We start from the raw sequence: 24,584 nt of genomic DNA on the forward strand, positions 1-24,584 counted from the left end.
TCATTGTACTCCTTATCTTTATCTTCACTATTCTATGCCTCTGTTCTGACTGTACAGAATGGATAGGAGTCTTCTGAAAATGTCCAATTCTTTGTACTTCTGTTTTATTTAGCTCCTGCTATACCATCTGCCCAGAATTCCCCTCCTCCAGCCCTCAGGACTGGCCTCAGTGCACACTAGCTTGTCCTTCATGATATGGCTTTTTCTTGACTTCACTCTGCCTCCTCTGTGAACTCTGTCTATCCCTTACCAAACTCTACAGAAGACATTAACTTTTTTTGTCCTTATTTTCTTTATACGCTTGTTTCCCTCTAGAGACTCCAAACCTATTCAAAGCAGAGCCCTTTCTTAATTACTTTTTTACCCTTCAGACTAGCATAGTCCTTGTCAAATATTAAGTGCTTTATAAGTCTTGGTTGATTAGAAGTTGGAAGTGTAGCAAGTATTTGAGTTATGGCGTGCCTGAGTGGCTCAGTTGGTTAAGCATCTGACTCTTGATCTCAGCTCAGGTCATGATCTTGGGGTCATGAGATTGAGCCTTGAGTCAGGCTCCACACTGGGCTTGGAGCCTGCTTAAGATTCTCTCTCCTTTCCCTTCTGTGCATGTGTACTTTCTCTCTCTCTCTCTCAAAAAAAAAATATGAGTTACAAAATCTATTCACTTGTGTTTGGATCCACTGCATTGCTAAAAAGAGGTAGTTCATGAAGATGATTGGTTTGGGAAATAACTTTTGGGTAGACATTTAAGAGAAAACTTTTTTGGGGGATAGTATATTTTTTAAGCTGAGAGGTGAAAATGAAAGGGCCAAAGACATTTCCAGCCTCTCTTCTCTAAAAATTCCCCCCAAATAAGGAAAATAAGAAAGAAAAGCACCCATACCATTTTAATGAAATTAGGTGATATTTAAGACCCTAGAGACAATAATGCAGTTGGAGCAATGACTAAGAACTCATCATAGAGGAGGAAGGCAAACCTGAGTGTCTGAAGTACCTGTGTGTAAGTACACAAACGTCATTACAGGAATTATGGGCTTTAAGATAGCATGGAATGTAAAGTCTGGAAGATGAAAAAGAGATTGTTGGAAAGTCTGGGCAAGGAATATTAAGTTTTCCCACCTTCCTGTGCTCACCCATCACAGTCAGATGACTCACTATATATCTTCCACCCCCCAGAGGAGGTTTGTTGCCCAGAGAAACTGAGCCAAAGAGGTTTAGGACTTGGGGCCCTGGAAGAAGAAGAGTGGAATGCTCAGCTGAAAACAGGGAATGTTGAAAGTCTGCATGTGGAATGGTGAGCCTCAGCGCCTTTTCCCCCATATAGCTCCAGAATGACAGTCAGGCTCATTTTTCTTTAGACAGGCTGAGGATCCTTCACTGGAGAACCTAGATTTCCTCAGAGGAAACATCTTGAGTTATGAACATTTGGGGCCCTGGGTACACAGGTGATTGAGTCCCCTGTGACTCTCCCACACTCTGAACCTCTTCAAGCCCCACTCATGTCCACGGAGCTTCCAGCAAGGTTTTTCTCTGGTAGAGAAAGCCCAGAGTGCAAAACCTGAGGACTTACTCTACTCAGTATGCACACAGCCCTGGCATTGCAGTTGCCCAATTCTGGGTACCTGTGGACTCCTTTACATTTTGTGTCCCAAGCATGTCTCTCACCTTACTAACTCCTGGCTCTGGCTTCCAGTCAGCTTCATAAAGCTTCAATATTAAATATTCATGGACAACTAAGGATCTCCAGATATTTATTTATTTATTTATTTATTTATTTATTTATTTATTTATTTATTTATTTTAAGATTTAATTTATTTATTCATGAGAAACACACAGAGAGGCAGAAACACAGGCAGAGGGAGAAGCAGGCTCCATGCAGGGAGCCCGATGTGGGACTCAATCCTAGGACTCCAGGATCACGCCTTGGGCCGAAGGGAGGCGCTCAACCACTGAGCCACCCAGGCGTCCCGGATCTTCAGATATTTAAAGAAAGCTTCTAATATCCAAGATAGACCCCATAACAAAGAGAAAACAAAACAAAACCTCAGGCACTGGAGATCATGCAAGGAGAATGAAAAAACTTCATGGGAACTATAGTTTTAATATCCTTAGAGAGAAAAGAAATGTTGCACCTATTTAAAAGAAAAAGAAGGTGACATAATAAAAAGAGAAAAATGAAGAGAATATAAACATGATCCTGGAAATTAAAAATATGATGGAAAATGAAAATGACTGGACAAGCTGGGAGATAAATATTGAAGCATACCCTGAAAAGGAGAACAATAAGGAAGAAATGATAAGAAAGAGTCAATCCAGAATATTCAATATCTAACTAATAAGGGTTCTAAATAAGGAAAGGGAATTATCAAAAGTACAAGAAAATGTAGATGCCCAGGGCTGATCACTGGAGAATTCTGAGTCAGAAGGTCAGTAGGTTGAATTAATGGATTAATATTATATCTTTCCTCCAGCATCTTTAAAGCACACAGTATGAAACCCAGACAAAGCAGAATTCCAGAACCGATGAACCGACGTTTGATTTGAAATGTAGAGGTTGGTTGTGGGAAGAGGGTAGGGTGTAGGGACGGGGATAACTATGTTTTAAACTTATTTTGAAAGTGGAAAACAGCTACACATTAGTGTTCAGTGATTACAGGAAGTGGAGACAATGCAGCTGCTAAATGAGTCCCTTAAATATTGACATGACTGATTCTAGTGTGGCTTGTTTAGTAGGAAGTGGGAGAGAAAGCAAAAATAGACCAAAGCAAACATTTGCTCAAGATAAATGAAGAGAAGTACATCCTCTCTGTGTTCCTCCTCCCCTATGAAAACATGGCCATAAGCTCCTGACAAGTTTGTTTTCCTCACATTTCTATTGTTATGGCCACGGTTGCGAGTTAGCACATTCTAACAATTTTTATTTGTGCTTGTCTGTCTGATAAAATGGTACATAAATATTTTATGCTTACATTGTCACAGCTCTTCAGGGATGAAGGTTAGTGCTCTCTTCACAGACTGGAATGAAGAAGTATTCAGCAGTAGAGTCTCATTAAAATGATTTTCAAAACACAGTCTCAACTGAGGGGCTCTAAAGGTTATGGAACTATCTATAGATTACTACAAAGGTTATGGAACTATACATAGATTACTACAAAGTTCATGGGAGAAATTGAGGCAACCGTTTAGGTAATTGAAAAAGATACCATTTTTTTTCTGAAGTTTTAGATAATTGAGGCAAAAGTCAATAATGTCTGGGGTAATAGGATGAATGCTGATTCATCTACTGTGCCTTTTATGTGTAATGTGGGCACCTGGGGAGTTTAAAATTTCTGCGGAGAAATCTCAAAACAGAGAAATGGAGAGCACATGAAAGCGGTTTATTTGGCCCCCCTTTTAATAAGTGAGGAAACCGTGCCATAACAACGGATTCACTCAAGCTATATGGAATGGTAGGTAAAAGATTTTTCTCAGTCAAGTAAATAATTTATGATATCTCATCTCTACTGATTGAGAATATATTTCTAGAGACATGTTAGGTAGAATTGTTGCAAGCACATTGAGAGAGGTCTACTCTTACTGTATTTGTCTATCCTCACTGTGCTGAACAGATGCATTTAGAATTAGATTGAATTTTTTAAATTAAAATTATAGGCATTCATTGAGTGAAATGATAAAAGTTCATATTCTCTATTTTCATTTTTATTTAAACTACACTTTCCTTTAAGATTAGATACCTGAAAATGCTGTTATTACTATTTCTTTTTTTAAAAAGATTTTTTTAATTTATATATTCATGATAGACACAGAGAGAGAGAGAGAAAGGGAGAAGCAGAGACATAGGCACTGGGAGAAGCAGGCTCCATGCCAGAAGCCCGACGTGGGACTCGATCCCGGGACTCCAGGACCATACATGCCCTGGCCCAAAGGCAGGCGCTAAACCACTGAGCCACCCAGGGATCTCCTGTTATTACTATTTCTATTGAAGTACACAGTGGTACGCAGAAACACTCTGTAATGAATACATTCAGTGATAAATTCTGAGAACCTATTGGAAATACTGTCCTAATATGAAATCACATAACTTAAGCAAACTTTCAAATAAGCAATAGCTACAAGTAAAGCAAAATGTTACAGTTGACCCTTGAATGAGAGGGGGGGTTAAGGGTGCAGAAGTGACCCCATGCAGTCAAAAATCCATGTATAACTTGTATATAAATCCCCAGAACTTAACTGCAGATAACCTATTGTTGACCAGAAGCCTTATGGACTAACAGAAGCAGTCGGCCAACACATATTTTGTGTACTGTATGTATTATATACTACATTCTTACATTAAAGTAAGCTGGAGAGTAGAAAGTGTTATTAAAAAAATATTAAGGAAGAGAAAATACACTTACAGTATTATATTGTATTTATCAAAATAAATCCACATGTAAATGGACCTGCACAGTTCAAACAGGTGTTGTTCAGGATTAACTATAATTGCCCATGTCATAAAGTCAAACTCTGGGTCATCTGAAAACTCCTTCCAGTAGGTTTATTCAGCCTCCTCCTGCCATAGCTATTCAAATGTGAAAGAATGTGCTATGCTTTTCCAAAGATTCTCCTCAGGTTCATTAGCAATAACAGATGTGTGAGTCAAGCCTGGCCTAATAACATGCCAATTACAGAAGGAGGCCACCAGGAGAATCCAGCAAGAACTCTGCTACTCAAGTGTACTTTAATGCTTATTTTATTCTTTTTAGAGCCTATTTAAATTTTTTTTAAAAGCATGGTGAATACTGATTAACTTTGGGAAATCATAAGCTCCCATCCCTTTCCAAATATATTTAATATGATACTATTAGGCAATAAACTGGAGCAAAGCAATAAGGAATAATTCTTTGGAATAACCAGAGACTTTGTGTATATATATATATATATATATACACACACAAATGGTTCATAGCCATCTGTATATATATACACACACACACACACACATACACACACACTATATATATATATATATACACACACTCACATATATATATATATATATTCATGGAATCTTTTTGGGAAACATCAAAGGTAGGATAACATTTCTCCCTAATCCTTAACTTCTTTCTTTCTCTAGAATATCTAGCACAAGAAGTAAAATAAATGATTTTTTATTCTGTGTGAATTTAAGAATTATGTTTTTTTTAAGGGTCTGTGTTCTTCCTAACATCACTATACTTCCTTGCCTTCTCCTTCGGCTTTACTGTTGTCCAAAACTGCAATTAAAAAAAAAACCTCAGATTAAAATCTCAAAAACAAACAAACAAACAAACCCTTAACTCAATGAAAAATACTATGTCATGTATTGGAAGACATGTGGCAGAAGCAGAAAGGGACTGAGGTTTATTAACCTATTAACAAATAAACGATCTATATATCATTATGCACTTTAAAAATATTGTCTGATTTGATCTTTAGAACCAACCTGTGAAATAGCAATTAATTCCTCCATTTTGCAGATGAGAAAACTGAGACTCAAAGAGTTTACATAAGTTTTCCCATCATACATAGCAAGTAAGCAACAGAATTATCATGGAGAACCCAGACTGCATGATTCCAAAGTCCACATTCTTCCTATTTTATCACCTAGACCTCAGGCTCATGAGGAAATAATGCCTCACCGGTGGATTGGAGAAGTGGTGCACAGGGATCCCCCCGCCCCCTGTGAACTGTTCATAGCCATCTGCAGTGACCTAGAGGTTGCACCAGAGTGTAAATCTGCACACTACTTTCTTTATCAAAAGGCTCTTGCATTGAAAAAAAATGTCAACTGCACTCAAAATAGCGTGCTGAGTGAGGCAATTGATTTCCTTTCTGGAACAAACTCCTCATCACAGACTCATTATAAATAATTTGGGGAATGGCAGGGGTCCTTGGACCACCTTTTGAGTAGCACTGGACTCAAAGAAGAGGCAGTAACTGCAGTGAACTAATGGGGTCACCATTAGCCAATGAATGGTTCTGAGCCCCTTTGGAAGTAGAATTAGTTCGATTGTATCCCTTGTGCCTGCTGAATTTGTGACATTATCCATTGCAGAAATCAAAGTGCCTACTCTAAAGAAGCTCCCATATAAGGTGAGAGGAATAGTTCTGAAATATAGACAGAATCCTGGCTGAAAAAATTCTGGGACTTTCTGGAGCTGTAGTATGAAGGAAAAAGCCCAGTTTATGTTTGAATTGTGAGAGCTTTGCTAATTAGGATGGATGAGGAAGGAGTGCCATAGTGAGGTTAATAGCATAGGCCTGAAAACTAGACGATTTTGGTTTGAATGATAAAAGGCTCTACCGTAAGGGCTGTTGTGAATAATGTAAAGTGTGTAGTGGAGCCTGGCATGCAGTGCTCAATAGATGGCACCTCTATTATTAGGATCCGCTTTACAATGAAGCAGATACATATGTGAAGTCATTGGATGTTAACTGGTAGAGCATCTATTCACAGTACACGAAAGGCCATCTTAAATTATAATGCCTTCACATCTTAAAGGCTTTACAATCTTCCAAAAGGCAATTTTGAAATGCAAATACTCAATATCTTCTTTTTTTTTTTTTTTTAAAGTTTATTTATTTATTTGAGAGAGAATGGGCACATGAGCAGGAGGAAGGGAAAGAGGAGGAGGGAGAAGCAGACTCCCCACCGAGCAGGGGGTGCAACACAGGCCTAGATCCCAGGATCCTGGGATTGGGACCTGAGCCCAAGGCAGATGCTTAACTGACTGAGCCACCCAGGCACCCCTCTGGATATCTCCTAATCTTTGGCTAGTATAAATAGAGGTCAGTTTAATTTTCCACCTGTCATTTGCAAGTTTTCAAAGTAATCATTTCATTTGTAATTATAAAAGAAGTATCTACATTTCTGAAAAAAGACACATCTGAGCTAAGCTCATTAGGAATTAGCTTATGTCACAGTGTTTCCGAAATTATGTTTCATTTTATCACAGTGTCTGTGACATATGCTCTATATAAAAAAAAATTTTAAAAAATCATATCAAGTAAAGTTGGGATATACACATCTTAAGATTCATGAAGCACATCAACATATTAAAGACCTGAAACAATCTTATAGAAAAGAAACCTTGGTTTATCTTCGAATTTCCCAAACCTGTTTGATCAGAGAGCTCTTTTGTTGGGCAGCATCTATGCATGTGCCATGGAACACAGCGTGATTTAAGACTACATGCTGGCTTAGGAGATTGTTTTCCAAACGTAATAGTTAACTGAGAAATTCGGACTCTTTAGGGATAGCACATAGATTAGGCACTTGAAACAAGTGGATACTAAGAGAGGATCTTAAAAGGGGAGGCACAGGGATGATAGTGAACTCTGTCCTACATGGGAAGAACAGAGAAGAGAGTCATGACCTTCCACCTATTTCCAGTTTATTCACACACCAGCCAGTGAGCTGTGTTTACCACTGTATCACTTAACCTCGCTAGACCTCTGTTTTCCCCTCTGTCAAAGGGAGATACTTTTTAGGGTCTCTTCTAGATCAGCTATCCTAGTCTTCAGTTTAATTTTGTTTTGGAAAAAAAATGTATGCATGACATTTCTTACAGTGGTAGTAGTAGTGGTATAAATTTGTTTTTATCCATTTAGGGGTTTTAATTTTCTCTCAAGGATTCTAGGCTGTCCCATAGGTCAATAAAAATGATATAAAGCATTTTAGTAATTTTTGTAGTTTGTAGATTGTTACTTGTTATAGCTCAAAGTCTCCATCTAGATATAATTTATTAAATAAAAATTGAATTAATATTAAGTTTTTTTAATAATAGGAGTTATTTTAGTGGCTAGATCAACTCATGATTTCATTGCCTCGTCTTTTATGTCCACTCAGCTTGCTGACAAATTGAATGAATCTTTAAACAATGGAAGAACTAGAAGATGCCTCATGCTCAGTGGCTAACTGGAATAACACCATAAACCAGCAATTGTATTTCACTAATGTGTTCACTGTTGACTCAGGTTATCATGGTTTTAGGGTGGGATTAATGTATTTTCACAGAACCAGACCTGCATGTCAGGTGGTCAACTTTTGTTATGAGATGGGCTGGAGAGGATTCAGAAGCTTTGTGGACTTAATAGCCGTAAAGTGAGTTGGCTGACAAAGGTAGAGAATAAAAAGAGAGATCTACAGGGCATTACTAGCCTCTGAATAATAGGTATTCATATCCCTGGACTTTTAGAAGTAGCAGGTGGTCATGAGTCACTGTTTTTAAACTTACTCACTTTTCTGTTACATAAGGGAAGTATTTTGGCAAAATACATGGTTATAGTGCAAAAATTATTATTCATCCATTATAGCAATTTCATTGATACTGCTTTCCTTGGACATAAAGTATATATCAATATTGCCTGTAGCTAACTTTAATACTGATACTACTATAATTATTTTTGCACTCAGCAATGTGGGTTTTCCCCTCCTTTTCATTCCTGGGGGAGAAAAATACTTTCTGTCAAATCAAAGTGGTTTTTTTATTCTTATGACAGCATGATTATATAGAACATGAAGTCTCTTCTTTTACCAAGTAGGAAGTACTTTGAACTTGTTGGATAATGACATGTCAGTGGTTATTTTTGATGAATTTCTCAAGAATACTAAATAGATTTGAATTAAAATTCTTTATTAATTTTCATTTAATATTCATTCTTTAGAAGTGCAGTCAGCCTGGAGAAATAAAATCTTCACTCTAATAATCTTTCCTTTCTAATTTAATTGATGTATATCTGCTATCTTCAAATCTCTAAGGGGATGACCATACCTGACCTTAGAGGATATTGGGATTTGATACCTTGATGGTAGAGTTTAGAGAAGGTGGTGGTTATCATTCAGTGCTAACAGCTGTAGAGCTCACAGAGAATTCACTTCCCTATGATTTTCTAAGAAATACTGCTCAATTTAGCAAAATTGTCATTTCCCCATTACACCTCTTTTCTTGTTAGGTGTTAAATTGTATTTGGACTTTTTATGGCTAAGTAAGACAAGGATTTCAAGTGGCAAGGAGGTAAGGGATAAACACACTTTTTTAGTCAAATGAAAATAAAGGAGTTTTTAAAAAGTAAAATTAAACTAGCTAAAATGAAATAAGGTCTGAGGAAGCTCTAAGGTCTAAGACGCAGAGGAAATTCTCCATCTTTTAAAAAAAATTCCAAAGACTTGCTTTTATGCTAAGCTTTTGAGTTAAGAATAAAGTCCACATGCAGAGCAAAAACTGAAAAAAAAAAAAAAAAAAAAAAAGCCTGTTTGGAAATGTTCAAGGAAATACGTGGAGACATGGCCTTCAATCTTCATAGTAGTTTGGAATTTTAATACAAAACATGTATTCTTAAATGTACTGTGGAATAGAATTTTCTGTAGCACAGCCTTGGACTTTGAGGAATAGAAGACCTCTCCTGTGCCATTTCTCCACTCTTGAGTTTTGTCACCATGTGCCAATCGAGTCATTCGAGTAACCTTAGCTTCCCTCATCTGCAAAGTGACAGGACTGTATTGATGATTTCATTGATCTTTAAGGCCATTTTCACCCTATTATTTAAAAACTTTAGGACTTCTATGGCTAGTTTCTCTTTAGATACTATTTTTCAATTATCTAAAGAAATATATAAAGGTTTACTGCAACTTTAGGAAGGCTTATTTTTAATATCAAAATTTAAGGAATTGGATATTACTAGACTCAGGCAAGATCATGAACTAGGGCTTTCTAACACTTAGGTATTCGGAGAGTTTTATCACTAAATCCTTTCTGTGAGGGTTTCAGGCAACAGGTTTAATATCTTTAGAGAATAACAGAAATGAAAAGGTGTGAAAGGGCTTTACACCACTGCCATCAATCCTTATATACTTCCAGAAACTCTCACACACTCTTTCATAGATACAGGCCTTGATCTCATCATCATTCCAGGAAAAAACAAATGAAACGTGCGTGTCTGAAATAGGTTTGGGACCAAAATCACTACTCCTGAGATAATGCTTACGTTAGGGAAGCTCGAGTGTGAAAGACAATGAGGATTTCCTTTTCTTTGGCAGCACAAATCAGTTTATAGAGTAAATCCATTGATGAGGAAGAGAAAACAAGCCTCCTTGACCCTGGTTGAACTTCCTCCTGCTATTTCTCCCCAACCACTCCCCCCCACCCCCCAAGGGGTGAGGAGAATCTGCGGACAGATTCCCAGCAACACAGCCAAGGACGCCCAGTGCAAGCAGCTCCTCCGGGAAGGACCACGTGCACACCCACACCCACGTTGGCAAGGCAAACAGTGGGAAGACAATACGTGCAGCAAAGCATCCAGTGGCCTTGCTGTGCCTGTAGGCTTCTTCCTCTCTTACATAACATCCCCAACCAGGCTTCAACAAGAACCCAAATAGCATTTATTGAGCTGTGAACTGTAAGCCACCTGGGTGTTTGCTCGACTGGTAAAATGAAATGGGGGTTAGTGGATTTTTGCCATGCCCCTGATCCAGATGGAGGGCTTCCAAGGCCAAATGAGAATCACCAACAGCAATCGTTTCTGCTTCAAATCTTTTGCTATTTCCCCAAAAGTATCTGACTTGATTGCTCAGCTTCATTCCTTTCTGTTCTTTGGTTTATAAGATGCAAAAAGCTCTTTATGTTCAGGGAGAGTCGGGAGGAACAGGAGGGGAAAGTAAGGTGGTATAAAGAAGAAAAGGCACTAGATTATCTAGAAATTGGGCAGCTGGGCAGAAGTTTATGAGAATTGTTGGCTTAAAAAAGTACTCCTCGTGGGTCAGACTAATCAAATCAATTTTAAAAGCAGGACAGTTGTATTAAGTTACTCCACAAATGTTTCTTGACTGCTGCGTGCTTGCTACAAGCCTGAAGGGGAGCTTGAATCTCAGACCCCTTCCCTCATTTCTGAACAGGTTCAATACCTCACCTGCCCTCCCCTTGGGTTCACCCACCACAAGGAACCACAAGATAAACCCCAGCCCATATGCTGCTACCTCTGCACATCTTCCCAGGCTGCCGTCCTTAACTCCTCTGACTCTTCTTATTACTTCATGTCTTCTTTGCTTCTGACCCTGGTTTGAGTCCCATTCTTGTCTTCTACGATTTCCTTAAACTTGATGGCTACATTAGCAACCTCTGAAATACATTCTCCTTAAAACTTTGTTTTTCCTCTCTGTTGCATTTTGTCACTTGTACTTGTAAAGGATCTGCTCCATCATAAATGTCAAAGCCCCACTGGCTGCTGTGGACTTTGTGTCCTCCCCCTCCAAATTCATATGTTGAAGCACTAACTCCCAATGTGATGGAAGTTGGAGATGGGAGCTTTGGCAGATAAATGGATTTAGATGAGGGCATGAGGGTGGGGCCCTCATGATGGAATTAGTGCCCATATAAAAAGAGATACCAGAGAGCTTGCTTTGGCTCTTTCCACCTGCCAAACAACGGAAAAACTGAAGAGAGGACCTATAAAGGTAGAATGAGAAGGTGCACATCTGTAGCCCAAGGAGAGAGTTCTCGTGAGATACCAACCCTGCTAGCACTTTGATATTGGACTTCCAGTCTCCAGGACTGGAAGAAAGAAATGACTGCTGTTTAAGCCACCCAGTCTATGGTATTTGGCTGTGGCAGCTCAGGCTAAGATACTGGCACAGTACTTGGCATACATAAGGCACTTAATGCATATTTACTGAGTAAACAAATGAGTACTTGCAAGTTTCCTTGGCTCCTTCTACCTCTTTCTTGAGACCTGAGCCATAGATTCAGTTACCTTCTACTCCCACCCCACAGCAACCAGCTCACCCATAGACTTTTTCATATCCTCCAGTTTTGAAATCCCAGATGAACCAAAGCCCTGGTTCCCACTTACCTGGGAGAGGAACTCAGACTACCAATAGCTCATCATTCATTTGGTGCATAAACAGAACATTCCCAAGGATTGCCTTGACTTGGTTCTGTTAAACAGTTTAACATTCGCCATAACTCTCTCAGGTATATGTCATCCTCTGACCCACCAATGTTTGCGGCAATCTTTCTGGACCCTCTTCATTTGACTAACTTGCTCTTATTTCTGTACTCATCTCCATTTCCTACATCTTTGCTTGTCTTCTAGGTACCATGTTAACCTGACCCCTTGATTCTAGGGCTGGTTTCTGATCTCTGATTCCTGATTTATGGCTCCCTCTTGTGGACATTGGTTTGCCCCATCAATTGACTTTGATCCACCACATACTTCAGGGATGGATGTGTTCAAATAATGAAACTGTAAGAAAATGCTATAATAGAAATTGAGGTATATATGAGATGTTAGGAAGATCTAAGTCTGGTTGGGAGAATCAGGTTAGGCTACACAGAATTGTAAATTGTGAGGGAAAGTGGGAGTTTCTTAAGCAGACGAGGAAAAGTTAGATCATAGACAAAAAGCATGTTGGTAATCAGGTCGATGAGACTAGGAGAAAGGGAGAATCCAAAATAGAATCCAAACCAGGTTTCTGGTGTTAGCAACTGAGTGCTGTCCTCCATACTAGAAAACATTGAAAGTCAGGAATAGGTAGGTACTTCTCCTGGTTTAATAAATATTTCTTTGTAAGTAATGAAATTTACTACCATAAATTAATATATAAATATTTTAAACACATACTTGAACACTTAAAAATATTATTTATATTCAGATAATTGGTCAAAATAATATTTTGGCTATTATTAAAGGAGTTTCTCTACAATCTTTTATCAAGATGTAATTTTTTGGCTTCAGTATATTCTTAGAATAATAACTATATGATGTATATTCTTCTATAACATAGACTTTTAATATTTGAACCTGCTTCATCAGTCCAAACTTATGAGATTCATTCACTTGTTCATTCAGTTAAAATGTGGTCAGCTTCTTGGAGGTGCATGCCCTGTGCAGTCCCATGATGGTGTCAATCATGATAAGTTGGCCCTACTTAGTAGAGTCATATTAGAGAATTTGCAACAGTGATCCTGGTTTCTGTTTTGTAACGCTCTGTGCACTATTAATTGCAAAGTGTATTTTATCTTAGAATTGATGGAATTAATTGTATTAAGAAAATCTCTGGGGGCACCTGAGTGGCTCTGTCGGTTAAGGGACTGACTCTTGATTTGGGCTTAGGTCATAACCTCAGGGTTGTGAAGCTGAGCCTGGTGCCCTGGGTCCATGCTAAGCATGGAGCCTTCTAGATTACCTCTCCTCTTTTCCCTCTATTCCTCCTTGCCTTCCCCTTGCACTCTTTCTCTCTAAAAAATTAAAAATATAATAATTTTTAAAAATTTTAAATAAAAAAAGAATTATCTTTGGCTATCAGACTGTGCCATCATTAGAAGGATTATCACAGGTTTTTTTTTTTAAGATTTTATTTATTTATTCATGAGAGAGACAGAGACACAGGTAGAGAGAGAAGCAGGGTCCCTAAGGGGAGCCCTATGTGAGACTCACTCCTAGGACCCCAGAATCATGACTTGAGCCAAAGGCAGATGCTCAACCACTGGGCCACCCAGGCATCCCAATCACAGGTTTTGAAATGTTGAGACACCTCAGGCACTTAACAAAGATACAGTAAAAGTTAAATGTATATTCATTAAATGTATATTCTTTGAAAATACTCTATTTGACATGAATTTTCCTTGGCAGATGATGTAGTTTTACTCAAATTGAGCCAAGTAATCTCCCCAGAAGAGAGGAATATCTCAAAACTAGAGTGTATTTTCCATCTTACCTTATCATTACACTGATTTTATTATTTGTACTTAATTTGGAATTGGGAAAGGTTGGGTATCAGAGACTCATGTTGCTTCTGACTTACAGAGACCTGTAGGACTTAGCAAGTTTCATATTATTAGTAGAATAAATAATTTGCATATATATCTTCTCTCTTAATTATTTTAGGAAGAAAATAAGTCTCAGAGTAAAAAAAAAGTTGTTTTTATTTACAGCTAACACTTTTTATTGAAGAGGGCTAGCAATCATTTTTAAATTACAGAGAATCTTATGTTGCTCATCAAAACAGTACAGAAAACAAGCTAACAGAAGTGCTAGATACTGCTACAGGGATACTAACTTGTTTGTTTGCTTCAACTAGATCCTGAAAGGACCAACAATGAGAAAGTAACTGTGTGTGTGCACATATGTGCCGGGGCATGCCCACATCTTCCCCTAGTCTTTCATGGGTACTCCAAAGAAAAAAGACCATTGTTAACAGGGAGTATAGGGTCCCCAGCCCAGTAGCTTTCATACATTGGGGGACTCAAAAATATGTGTGGAGTGAATGGAATCACATCTGCCAGAAAATTTTCTGTAGTACAGAAGACAGCTACCAAGTTTCTGTTCCCTTGAAACCAATGTCATCTTCATTAAAATCTGATTATTATAGGGGCACCTGGTTGGCTCAGTGGTTGAGCATCTGCCTTTGGCTCAGGTTGTGATCCTAGGGTCCTGGGATCGAGTCCTGCATTAGGCTCCTTGCAGGAAGCCTGCTTCTCCCTCTGCCTGTCTCTGCCTCTCTCTGTGTCTCTCATGAATAAAGAACATCACTTTTCATTTGCAGAGGTAATACCCAGTGTCTATTTTTTTGCCAGGCATTATAGCTGGAACTGATGAGAGAATGATTAGAAAGACACAGACAGTCCCTGCCCTCAACTGGGAGTGATACATGAAATGACAATCATGAAATGGTGTAATGATAAGGGGAGACAAGCAGCTGGGAGAGCAAGAGGGGCCCTTGGCTTTCAAGAAATAGAGCAAGGTTTGGAGCCCCAGGGGAAGCTTGTAGGGAGGCAGGAAGTCCAATGCATCTTTACTTTTTTTTTCTTTTTTAGAAACTTTGTATGATGGAAATTTTCAAATATATACAAAAGTAGAGAGATGATCTGATAATTATTTACAAATGGCAGTTTTTTTTTCTTTTAAAGATTTTATTTATTTATTCATGAGAGACACAGAGAGAGAGGCAGAGACACAGGCAGAGGGAGAAGCAGGCTCCATGCAAGGAGCCCGGTGTGGGACTTGATCCTGGGTCTCCAGGATCATGCCCTGGGCCGAAGACAGGTGCCAAAACCACTGAGCCACCCAGGGATCCCCAATACAAATGGCAGTTTTGTTTCATCTGTACTCTCCTTACTGCCCCCAAAGCCTCAATGGACTATTTTGAATCCAATTCCAGACTTCATATTATTGCCTCCATAAATATTTTGGTATATATCTCCAAAAGGTAAGGATTCTTGTTTTTATTTAAAAAATACTATAACTATGATACCAATATCTTACCTAAAAATCAGTAATTATTATTTCTTAATGTTTTCAAATATCCAGTTAGATTCAAAGTTCATTTGTTTTAATTTTTCTTTTTTTTTTTTTTTGAGATTCAAACAAAGTCTACACACTGCATTCTATTGATATTGGAGTACGTTTTGAATGGCATGAAGAGTCACCCAAGGCAATATGCAAGTAGGTAGCAGCTTTTTGTGTGTTTTGTTCACTGCTTTGCTATTGTAGTTGTAGCAGTTGTTGCTCACTGTTTTGGTCACTCAGTGCTTTGAACAGTACTTAATACATAATAGCTGCTCAGCAAATACTTGTAGAGGTGGATGAAGAGGGGAAGGATGCATTTCAAGCTGAGGGGACAGAAGCAAGTGTGAACATCTGAAGACCTATGAGATCATTGTGTGTGTGTGTGTGTGTTTTCACACCACTGAGTGATTCTCTGACAGCAGCTGGGTATCTTACAATTCAACTCAATTCGAACACTATCTACCTAGAGACTGCCTCGTCACTGTAGCCACCCGTCACAAAGTCAGCTTGTTACCTGTGCTTCTGACTAACTGTCTAAAGATCAGAGGCTCCCACAACTCCCTCCTAGTGTTTGATTCATTTGCTAAAGTGGCTTCCACAGCTCAGAGAAACATTCTACTTACTAGATCACCAGTTTGTTCTAAAAGAGTACAATTCAGGAACAGCCAGATGGAAGAGATTCATAGGGCAAGATATATGGGAAGGTATGCAGAGCTTCTGTGTCTCTAAGCAAGCAACTCTCTCCACACTTCCAAATCATCACCAGCCTGAAGCTCTCCGAAGTCTGTCCTTTTGGAATTTTGTGGAGGCTTCATTGCATAAACATGACTAATTAAATCATTGGCCATTGGTGACTGACTCAACTTTCAGCTCCTTTCCTCTCCCCAAAGGTGGAACCGCAAATTCCAATCCTCTATTCACAGAGTGGTTCCCAGGCAGCCAGCCCACAAACTTAGGTTAATAAAAGTCATCTTATTAACAAAGACATCTTTACCTCTGTCAACACTTAGGGAACTTAAAATGGTTTTAGGAATTTTGCACCAGGCACAAGAGAAAGACCAAATATGTATTTCTTATTATAAGGCACACTATCATAACAGTACATTTTGGGAATAATCCATTTTAAATGTGGCTGGAGCATAGATTTTGGGTAATGGGAGGAGATGTGACTGAACCCACATAGAGACCAGATCATGCAGTGCTAAGCAGAGTGATTAGGAACTTTCAGAGGACTTTCAGGAGTGGAGTGACATGATCAGATCCTCATTTTGGAAAGACTGACTTCTAGTTATGCCTGAGGGATTAATAGATCCCTTGCACATTCAAAACAACATCAACCAGACAATGAAAGTTAATTAAAGAGAAAGGAAATATTTATTATAATGTTTCCCAAAACATTCTGGGAGAGGTCTCATCCTTAGCATAGTGAACCTCTTCAAATCTTCTCTCCTAAATTTCTCTCCTGCTAAAATCTGTCATGTGAACTCAGGTCACACAGGCTCTCTTGAATCCTTCACGCTTTATCCTTCCCTCATCTGTTTTGTTTTCCTGTCCTCTAATATAAATCCAGATGGGCTTCAGGCTTTGCCAGTTTCCCTGAGTCTAGCAGCCCAGATGGAAGTCTCCTTATCTCTATAGGAGGCAGTTCTTATTTTTTAATTTTTATTTCTTATTTTTTAAACTTTAAATTCAATTATTTAACATATAATGTGTTATTGGTTTCAGAGGTAGAGGTCAGCGATTCATCAGCCTTATGTAACACCCAGTGCTCACTACATCAAGAGCCCTGCTTAATGCCCATCACCCAGTTACCCCATCCTCCCGACCCCCCTCCCCTCCAGTGACCTTCAGTTTGTTTCTTGTGATTAAGAGTCTCTTATGGCTTGTCTCCCTCTCTGATTTCATCTTGTTTAGTTTTTCCTTTCTTCCCTTATGATCCTCTATTTTGTTTCTTAAATTCCACATATGAGTGAGATCATATGATCATTGTCTTTCTCTGATTGATTTATTTCACTTAACATATCCTCTAGTTCCATCCACAACATTGCAAATGGCAAGATTTCTTTTTTTCTTTCTTTTTTTCTTTCTTTCTTTTTTCTTTTTTTCTTTCTTTCTTCTTTCTCTTTCTTTCTTTCTTTCTTTCTTCTTTCTTTTTCTTTCTTTCTTCTTTTTTTTTTACAAGTAACATCTTGTCTCTGTCATTCTCACAGTACACAAACTTTTCTGGGTCCTATAGCACCTGTTTGAGTGATGTTGAGATTCTGACTACTGCTTTTTTCCCCAAGAGTGCAAATCCTAGTTATTACACTTGAAATCAGTCTCTTTCCTTTTCCACTAGAATGCAGTTCCGCCACATACTTGGAAATTCCATCATCAGTGCTTTGACAATGTGTACAGTCAATGGGAGCATCACTGCTCAAGTCAAAGAATTTTGCCTGGGTGCCACCACATGTGGTGAGCAGCACCCTGGGGCTGTTCTGTGAACACAGGGAGAAGATGCTAGGCAGGAGGGAAGCCAGGCTGGGGAGATGTCAGGCAGAAATCCATCAGGAGACTCCCAAGGAGCTGGTTTCTGGCAGAAGGAAGATTTTAGAAGTGCATAAGATTTCTGGGGACTGGATTGTTTTGGATGAAATTTAGAATAGCTAGTGGTAAAACACTGTTACATACTCTGGGCTACTTTATATTTGTGTTTTTTATAGCCTACTAATTTGTGTTATTGTATTGAAACCTTGATACTTATTTTAGAATTTTATTTAAGCACCATGGGCTTCTTAAAAGAAATCTTTATAAACCAATTATGAGAGGTTTTTGCTTCTTTTCTAAGCAGCCGCCACCGCACTATCTTTGCTTTTATTGGATTTCTTTTAGAAACATGCTTATTTTGAAAAACCTTTGGAGAACTCCCATACTAAAAAAATTCTTAATATCTCTGTGAAAGACACCAAAAATATCCTTTGATGAATGGCTATAAGGAGGGTTTCCTTCGATTTAGAATCAGTACAAACTTGAATTGCCTCAGTGTGATATATTTCCAAAACAATCTTTTTTTCAACTTAGTTAAAATTTAAAGGATCATTCTGAAAGGACTATTAAGGGAAATAGATGGGTAAAGTACTAAATTTGGAGTTTAAAAAACTTGTACATTGCAACAAAATAAGTATAAGCATGAGTTTCACTGTTTGCCTTCCACTATCAGAAAGGCCTTTTCACAACTTTAAAAATATATCAGTTGGGATCCCTGGGTGGCGCAGCGGTTTAGCGCCTGCCCAGGGCGCGATCCTGGAGACCCGGGATCGAATGCCACGTCGGGCTCCCGGTGCTGGAGCCTGCTTCTCCCTCTGCCTGTGTCTCTGCCTCTCTCTCTCTCTGTGATTATCATAAATAAATAAAAATTAAAAAAATATATTAAAAAAATAAAAATAAATAAAATAAAAAGATATCAGTGTTCAAACTTTTAGCAGTTACTTCTTAAATTTATGTTAATCCATGACACAGTTGATAAAGAACAAGAGGTGAAACAGACCATTCATAAATTTTCTGGACATGCCTAGCAATTCTGACAATAAAGGAGAAATTCAAGTGAATTGGTAAACTGTTAGACCCCTACTGATTTCACCTGTCACTTTGCTTCTCTTAGTTTCACAGATGATGAAAAGTAACTTGAATGTGGTTGGTGGCAGAGTGGACACTAGAATGTCACCTCCGCCATCTCTCAGGGAAGTCTCTTTTCTTTCTTTCTTTCTTTCTTTCTTTCTTTCTTTCTTTCTTTCTTTCTTTCTTTCTTTCTTCTTTCTTTCTTTCTTTCTTTCTTTCTTTCTTTCTTTCTTTCTTTCTTTCTTTCTTTCTTTCTTTCTTTTTAAAAGATTTTATTTATTCATTCACGAGAGACACAGAGAGAGAAGCAGAGACACAAGCAGAGGGAGAAGCGGGCTCCCTGCAGGAAGCCTGATGTGGGACTTGATCCTGAGTCTCCAGGATCACACCCTGAGCCAAAGGCAGACACTCAACCACTGAGCCACCCAGGCGTCCCTCTTTTTCTTTTTTATACTATGCCTCCCCATGCTTCTCTTTGCTTTAGAAATGACTACTCAAAATACATACCGATTTGTTAGTTTTCAAAGGGTCAGACTGGGAACTTGCAGGACATATAAAGAAACTTGGATTATATCCTAAAGGTGATGAGTGGGAAGTTATTGATGACTTTGGAGTTATAGAAAGCTCTGTCTTCCAAACCTCATTATTCTTTGCTTAGGTACTTTATGTCATCTCTCAATCTCTACATCTCCTCATTTCAATATTGTCTCATGGTATAAATGATAGAATTGCTAATTGTGTCATGTGGATGTTGGTTCAGAGGTTCCTACATTTAGATTTTAGACATACTTGTAGCATATGTGTATACTTACGGCTTTGAAGTCCTTCCTTCCACTAAAAAGGAAATAAATTGCAGAATGGTATATGGCTTCTGGCAAGAATACCATTTCAACTGTGTTTTTTCAGCAAGGATCTTTTTTCCTGAGTCTGGTATGAATTATGACTCCTAACACTCGATTTATTTTTATAGAAAGCTCAATTTATCTTAGAAACTACTGTTAACAGCAGTGAAAGCTAAGGCCAAATATTGATGCACACTGTTTTAATGGCAAGCACTCTATTTTCCCAACTTTCATATATCCATTGAATACTACAATGTTACTGAAGATGATGAGAAGGTGATGGAAAATTGTGGTCTAACAGAACTGGGCTTTCTTAAGGTAACCAAAAGGGTTAACACAGACCTTATAAGTTAACCATAGGTTATATCAACCTTCTTCTATTGTTTTTTTCTTTTTCTTTCTTTCTCTCTCTCTCTCTCTTTTTTTTTTTTTTTTACTCTGGATTGTTTTCAAATCAGCAAGCTCTAGGAAAGGACAATCTATTCACTAATCCTCAACCACTCATTTTCATTGATTAAATAATAAGTCTGAAACTCTTAGAGCTACTTATAATAAGGCAAGCACTATGCTGAGTATTTTATGTACACTCACTTCAATAACGTGGAAATATATACACTCTATTCAATGTATAGAACAAAGGGAAGATTCTTTTTTTTTTTAAAGATTGAATTTATTTATTCATGAGAGACACACACAGAGAGGCAGAGACATAGGCAGAGGGAGAAGCAGGCTCCCTGCAGGGAGCCTGATGCAGGACTCGATCCCGGGACTCCAGGATCCTGCCCTGAGGCGAAGGCAGATGCTCAACCACTGAGCCACCCAGGCATCCCCAAAGGGAAGATTCTATGGCAAATATCGAACATCTGCATTCAGCATGATAGGGGCATCAAAGCTGAAGGATTCTCAATCTTGGGAATTACTGGCATTTGGGCAGTTCAATTTTTTGCCGTGTGGGAGGCCCCCAAAAGGCAAGGTGTGTAGCATCTCTGGCTTTGGACCACCAAGTGCCCATAGCACTCACCAGTCAATAATGTGACCTCCCCCACCCCCTACATTTTCAAATGCTACTAGAGGGATGGTTCCTTCATGTGGAGATGAGATGATAACCATTCTCCCTTTACTCAAACCTCTCTCTTAAAAGAATTTCAGAGGAAAGATCTCAACCTTTTTGTCTCAGGCAAAATTCCAGACCAATTTACTTGACTGACCTAATGAATAAGGCTCTTCAGGCTACTATATTAGTGTGAAAAGCTGAGGTTATCAGTAACCCACCCCTTTCCTTTCACTAGTTTGGGACACAGTGGTGTGTCCATAGAGGGCTGTATTATAGTTGCCATAGAGCAGTAGTTCCTAAATATCAGTGTGCTAGGAATCACTTAGAATGGGGAAAAATTAGAGAGAAAGACAAACCATGAGAGACTCTTAACTTTGGGAAGCAAACAGGGTTGCTGAAGGGGAGGTGGGTGGGGGGAAGGGGTAACTGGGTGACGGTCATTAAGGACGGCACTTGATGTGATGAGCACTGGGTGTTATACTACATGTTGGCAAATTGAATTTAAATTAAAAAAAGAAAAAAAAAGAATGTTTATGACAATGTAGATTTTGATTTAGTAGATTTGAGTCAGAGCCCAGGCATTTTGCAGAATTACTCCAGATAAATGTGATTCAAGTTGCCACCTATTCATCCTATCTATATATACTCCCTTAGAAGATTTCAGCTCCAAAAACCTCTTTTAGACCAACTGGCAATAAAACTCCCTTTAATAACAGTGTGCAGGAGACTGGAAAGATTCTAGTATAAGTTGATAGCAATAATAGAGGAAGAGACAGCAGTGGTCTTGTCTTAAGTATGTCTTTTGACAGAGGGTAAGGGCTCAGACCTATCTGAGGAAGAGGAAATAGTCTGGCCCCTAAGAATGGCCACAGTTTGTGAGCTTTCTTTACCTTCCCCAGAGGTAGGAACATGGGACATGACCTCTGCACAAAAATGGTTGAGAATGGAGAAGTAGTTGTTTCCTGATGTGATGGGCAAGAAGTCTATGTTCACAGATACATCTCTCTGCCTTTACTGGGTTCATTTCCAATAATGAAGGGCACGATAAAAAATGCATTCTGGAATTCATCATCATTCCTGGTTGATACTCTATAGAGGGAGGGTATTGTGTAAAACCAACTTAAAATGGTAGCGTACTGTCTGTGACAACCTGCCATAGCTCCTCATTTATAAGGCTGGCCCCAGCAAACCTGAGGAAGGAGGCAACGTTTGTCTTTAGTGTCCCATTCCCTCTTTCTCCACTCTGCTTCAACACTCCTTCCTCTTCTGTCATCTAAGGCCTACTAAGGAAGCCCGTCAGCCCTATTTTTCCAGAAGCTCATTCTCACCTAGTGTGTATTAATCTTTACTGGTGGCCTAACCAGGAAACAAATTAAATTTTTCCTCTGGGGGGCATTTATTCCAAGGGTTTCCTGAAACATTATAAGCCTTTACCAAACAAAAGATGAAATGCAAATGGTGAGTTCAAGCACCTAGGCAACGGTATTAGGCAATCTTTTCAATAACTCTGAAACAAAATGAAATGTCATTCATAAGACTAGTTGTGTGACAGTGTGAGTTAGAACCTCATCTAAGTCATGTCAGGGTGTTGGAGGGGACTTTGAATGATCATGTGGTCCATCTGTATGCTTGTAGGCATATTAATACTTGGACTTGCTGGAGAAATGACATTTTTTCCTTCTTTGCACCACTAAAGAAAGTTACAAAGAATAACAATTATTCTATCACCACAAAGTCCGATCAACCATCATTTCTCTCTCACGTGGACTGTAATGGTAGTACCCCCAATTGCACTGACTCTTGCCACTACTTCTTTGCCATTGATGTTGCCTCCTCAGCCCCAGGACGCCACATCTGTTAACCTGTTTGGCACACTGAACCCCAAGTGATCTTCTACAAATGCTAATTAGACTATGCCAATCCCTTGATTAAAACTGTCTTGTGGCTTCCCACTGTTCCTAGGATGAAGACCTATTTGCCTAATCTACAAAGCCCTTCACGGTCCTGACTTAGCCTTAGCTCTCACCTCCAGCCTCTTTGGTTTCCTTTCATACCTTCAGATGTGCCATCATGCTCCTGTTACTTTATGACTTTGCACAGGCTGTGATAGCTCCTATAGGCTTTCCCATTGTCACTGTATTGTGTAGGCCATATTTTTTGTCCATTATACCAATCATACCACTGTTTCTCTTTTTCTATGTATTCATGTGCTTATTTGATTAATGTTTGTTTTCCAAACTAGACTATAACCTCCATGAGGTGAAGACCTGGATATCTTTTACTCCTAAGTATATTCCCAGTGTCACACAGAGACCGCAGGAAGTTTACCATGAATATATGCTTAATAAATGCATGAGCGATTCTTTTTTTTAATCTAACTTTGGGTTAAGCCCATTTTTAGTCATTGAAAGTGGTGGGGAGCTTCTGGCCACTTCCCTCTAGCTCTCCCTTTGCTTTTGGATATAATATACTATCACTCTGACGGAAGTGCACAGATGCCTCATTAACACGGAAACTGGGCAGTAGAAGTTAATTTTAATGTCCCTAGATTAGTTTATTAACATATGTTGTTAATTTACTTAATTTTCTTCATTTTGTTAATTATCCCCTTGTGTTCAGACTCTGATTTGGTAACTGGAGAGGGTTAACTCCACTGTATAGGAGTTTAGAGCCCGTAGAATTTTTCCATATTAGAAAAAAAATTCCTTTCTTTCTTTCTTTCTTTCTTTCTTTCTTTCTTTCTTTCTTTCTTTCTTTCTTTCTTTCACAGTATAGAAATATATCAGCAAGAAACAGAATAAAGAAGTAAATGTTAGAATGAGCTTTAAGATGGCAATAAAGAAAGTGGGAATTAGTGAGAACTTTCAAGAGAGAACCAGAAATCTTATGAGAAATTTTTATTTTAATAGAACAACGTTGTTCTTTAAACTGTACCAATTTATTTTTATTGAAGCTAAATCCAGTACAAACCCATACTGTATCCTGATCAAAGTTTCTCCTGTGCTTAGATCTCAGAAATTACTGCTTACATCTGGATGTATTTGTTTATTTAAGAGTGTATGTAATTTTTTAAATAAAAATAAAATAAATAAGTAAAAATAACCATTTATAGAGTACCACGTACCAGACACCTTACTTTCAGTATCTCATTTGGTTCTCAGATACAGGTTATGATTATTTCCCCCATTTTACAGATAAGGAAAATATGGTTCAGAGAGTTAGGCAATTTGCCAGGACTCACAGTGTTGGGCAGATCCAGATTCAAATCCCAAGTATGGCTGATTCTAACTCCAGTGCTCATGTCTCACTTCCTCTTTAAAATGAAATCCCAGCATTTGCTAAGGTTTAAGGATTTCCCCCATTTTCACAGGCAAAAATCACTTAAAGGAGTGGTTCTCCAACTGTGATCCCCAGATCAGCAGAATCAGCATCATTCTGGTGATATGCTGGAAACTCAAATTCTCTGACCCTGCCCCAAAATTAGTGAATGAGAAACCGTGGTCTGGGTGGGATAGAGCCAGTTATTTGCATTTTAACCAGCCCTCCATGCCATTTGGCTGTGTATGAAGTTTGAGAACCACTGCCTGGAGGAACTGAGATCTGAGCAGCCTTTATTGCTATCTAAGCTGGTAATTGATCACCTGGCTCACACATCATATTGGCTTTCCAGATGCCACACCTGGAGAATGCTTCTCACTCTTTTTCAGGATCCCCAGCAAAGCAACCAGTGCATGGTGACCTGAAAGTCTTCCACAGACTTTGTTTTGGTTTGAAATGGTGGCACAGA

The 24,584-nt window shown here is 38.7% G+C and overlaps 1 long non-coding RNA gene across 1 annotated transcript in view; it reads left to right on the top strand.

Annotated features, from left to right (window-relative positions):
• The window catches only part of LOC111096876, a 48,971-nt gene that overhangs the window by 23,195 nt on the left and 1,192 nt on the right, over positions 1-24,584 (top strand). The window contains exon 3 of the long non-coding RNA XR_005361624.1: positions 15,376-15,460. This is a non-coding gene — a long non-coding RNA (uncharacterized LOC111096876). The remainder of the gene's footprint in view (positions 1-15,375; positions 15,461-24,584) is intronic.

This window comes from Canis lupus, chromosome 7, assembly GCF_011100685.1.
Source record: "Canis lupus familiaris isolate Mischka breed German Shepherd chromosome 7, alternate assembly UU_Cfam_GSD_1.0, whole genome shotgun sequence".
Classification (NCBI taxonomy): Eukaryota; Metazoa; Chordata; class Mammalia; order Carnivora; family Canidae; genus Canis; species Canis lupus.